General features: G+C 42.2%; 1 non-coding gene across 1 annotated transcript; it reads right to left on the reverse strand.

Annotated features, from left to right (window-relative positions):
* Window positions 1-916: 916 nt before the first annotated feature.
* Window positions 917-1,024, reverse strand: LOC112805099 (small nucleolar RNA R71). The gene has a single exon (XR_003203709.1). It is a non-coding gene; the product is annotated as a small nucleolar RNA R71 (small nucleolar RNA).
* Between the last annotated feature and the right edge of the window lie 2,754 nt (window positions 1,025-3,778).

Consider the following 3,778-nt stretch of genomic DNA (forward strand, 5'->3'; position numbering starts at 1 on the left):
AAACTAATCATATCTTCTTAACCACATCTTTTTCAAAATAGTTTTCAATCAAATCTTTTTGATTTCTAACTTCAAAATCTTTTTCAAAAATCACTTGATTTCTTTTCCATTTTCATTTTCGAAAATTAAGTAATGTTTTTCAAAAATGTTTTCAAAATTTTTCACCTAATTTTCGAAAATTACTTCCCTCCTTCTCACATCCTTCTATTTATGGACTAACACTATTCCTTAATGCAAAATTCGAACTCCATCTTCTCTGATAAGTTCGAATTTTCTACTTCTGTCTTCTACTCTTCTTTTCCTCTGACACCTAAAGGAATCTCTATACTGTGACATAGAGGATTCCACATTTTCTTGTTCTCTTCTCTTTCTTATGAGCAGGAGCAAAGACAAAGGCATTCTTGTTGAGGCTGATCCTGAACCTGAAAGGACCTTGAAGAGAAAGCTCAGAGAAGCCAAAGCACAACTCTCTTTAGAGCACCTGACCGAATTCTTCAAAGAAGAAGAACTCATGGCAGCCGAAAACAACAACAATGCCAACAATGCAAGGAAGGTGCTGGGTGACTTTACTGCACCTACTCCCGACTTCTATGGGAGAAGCATCTCTATCCCTGCCATTGGAGCAAACAACTTTGAGCTTAAGCCTCAATTAGTTTCTCTAATGCAACAGAATTGCAAGTTTCATGGACTTCCATTGGAAGATCCTCATCAGTTTTTAGCTGAATTCTTGCAAATCTGTGACACTGTTAAGACTAATGGGGTTGACCCTGAGGTCTACAGACTTATGCTATTCCCTTTTGCTGTAAGAGACAGAGCTAGAACATGGTTGGACTTTCAACCTAAAGAAAGCCTGGACTCTTGGGAAAAGCTAGTCAATGCCTTCTTGGCAAAGTTCTTTCCACCTCAAAAATTGAGTAAGCTTAGAGTGGAAGTCCAAACCTTCAGACAGAAGGAAGGAGAATCCTTCTATGAAGCTTGGGAAAGATACAAACAATTAATCAGAAAGTGTCCTTCTGACATGCTTTCTGAATGGAGCATCATAGGTATTTTCTATGATGGTCTCTCTGAACTGTCCAAGATGTCTTTGGATAGCTCTGCTGGAGGCTCTCTTCATTTGAAGAAGACGCCTGCAGAAGCTCAAGAACTGATTGAAATGGTTGCAAATAACCAATTCATGTACACTTCTGAAAGAAATCCTGTGAACAATGGGACTAGTCAGAAGAAAGGAATTCTTGAGATTGACACTCTGAATGCCATATTGGCTCAGAATAAAATATTGACTCAACAAGTCAATATGATTTCTCAAAGTCTGTCTGGAATGCAAAATGCACCAAGCAGTACTAAGGAAGCTTCATTTGAGGAAGAAGCTTATGATCCTGAGAACCCTTCAATAGAAGAGGTGAATTACATGGGAGAACCCTATGGAAACACCTATAATCCTTCATGGAGGAATGATCCAAATCTTTCATGGAAGGATCAACAGAGACCTCAACAAGGTTTCAATAACAAAAATGGTGGAAGAAACAGGTTTAGCAATAGCAAACCTTTTCCATCATCTTCTCAGCAACAGACAGAGAGTTCTAAGCAGAATACCTCTGACTTAGCAACCATGGTCTCTGATCTAATCAAAACCACTCAAAGTTTCATGACTGAAACAAGGTCCTCCATTAGAAATTTGGAGGCACAAGTGGATCAGCTGAGTAAGAAAATTACTGAACTCCCTCCTAGTACTCTCCCAAGCAATACTGAAGAAAATCCAAAAGAAGAGTGCAAGGCCATCAACATGGCCGAATTTTGGGAGGAAGAAGAGGCAGTGAACGCCACTGAGGAAGGCCTCACTGGGTGTCCACTGGCCTCCAATGAGTTTCCCAATGAGGAACCATGGGAATCTGAGGCTCAAACTGAGACCATAGAGATTCCATTGGACTTACTTCTGCCATTCATGAGCTCTGATGAGTATTCTTCCTCTGAAGAGGATGAGTATGTCACTGAAGAGCAAGTTGCTAAATACCTTGGAGCAATCATGAAGCTGAATGACAAGTTATTTGGAAATGAGATTTGGGAGGATGAACCTCCTTTGCTCACCAAAGAACTGGATAACTTGTCTAGGCAGAAACTACCTCAAAAGAGACAGGACCTTGGGAAGTTTTCAAGACCTTGTACCATAGGCACCATGACCTTCAAGAAGGCCTTGTGTGACTTAGGGTCAAGTGTAAACCTCATGCCCCTCTCTGTAATGGAGAAGTTAGGGATCTTTAAGGTGCAAGCTGCAAAAATCTCACTAGAGATGGCAGACAACTCAAGAAAACAAGCCTATGGACTTGTAGAGGATGTTCTGGTTAAAGTTGAAGACCATTACATCCCTACTGATTTCATAGTCCTAGAGACTGGGAAGTGCATGGATGAATCCATCATCCTTGGCAGACCCTTCCTAGCCACAGCAAAGGCTGTGATTAATGTTGATAGAGGAGAGTTGATCATTCAAGTGAATGAAGAATCCTTGGTGTTTAAGGCCCAAGGGTATCCCTCTGTCATCATGGAGAGGAAGCATGAAGAGCTTCTCTCAAAACAGAGCCAAACAGAGCCCCCACAGTCAAACTCTAAGTTTGGTGTTAGGAGGCCACAACCAAACTCTAAGTTTGGTGTTGAACCCCCACATTCAAACTCTAAGTTTGGTGTTGGGAGGTTCCAACACGGTTCTGAGTATCTGTGAGGCTCCATGAGAGTCCTCTGTCAAGCTAATGACAATAAAGAAGCGCTTGTTGGGAGGCAACCCAATGTTTTATAATTAACTATTTTATTTTGTTATTTTATGTCTTTTGTAGGTTGATGATCATAAGAAGTCACAAAATCCATGAAAAAAGCAAAAATAGAATGAAAAACAGAAAGAAAAATAGCACACCCTGGAGGACGCACCCACTGGCGTTTAAACGCCAGTGAGGTTAGCTGTTGGGCGTTTAACGCCCAGTCTGGCACCATTCTGGGCGTTTAACGCCAGAAAGGGGCACCAGACTGGCGTTAAACGCCAGAAAGGGGCAAGATGCTGGCGTTAAACGCCAGAAATGGGCACCAGCCCGGCGTTTAACGCCAGAAATGGCACAAAACGTGATTTTGCATGCCATTTGGTGCAGGGATGACTTTTCCTTGACACCTCAGGATCTGTGGACCCCACAGGATCCCCACCTACCCTATCACTCTCTCTCTTCTTCACCAATCACCTCAACACCTCTTCCCCAAAAACCCCTCACCTATCAAATCCCATCTTTCTCTTCACCACTCACATCCATCCTTCATAAAACCCCACCTACCTCACCATTCAAATTCAAACCACTTTCCCACCCAAACCCACCCTCAAATGGCCGACCATCTCTCTCCCCCTCTCCTATATAAACCCTCCTTCACTCCTTCATTTTCACACACCTTAAACACTACTTCTTCTCCCTTTTGGCCGAACACAAAGCCCTCTCCATCTCCTTCATTTCTTCTTCTTCTACTCTCTTCTTTCTTCTTTTGCTCGAGGACGAGCAAACATTTTAAGTTTGGTGTGGTAAAAGCATTGCTTTTTGTTTTTCCATAACTATTTATGGCATCCAAGGCCGGAGAAACCTCTAGAAAGAGAAAAGGGAAGGCAAAGGCTTCCACCTCCGAGTCATGGGAGATGGAAAGATTCATCTCAAGGGTGCATCAAGACCATTTCTATGAAGTTGTGGCCTTGAAGAAGGTGATCCCCGAGGTCCCTTTTTCACTCAAAAAGAGTGAATATCCGGAGATCCGACAT

The sequence above is a fragment of the Arachis hypogaea genome, chromosome 5 (assembly GCF_003086295.3).
Source record: "Arachis hypogaea cultivar Tifrunner chromosome 5, arahy.Tifrunner.gnm2.J5K5, whole genome shotgun sequence".
NCBI lineage: Eukaryota > Viridiplantae > Streptophyta > Magnoliopsida > Fabales > Fabaceae > Arachis > Arachis hypogaea.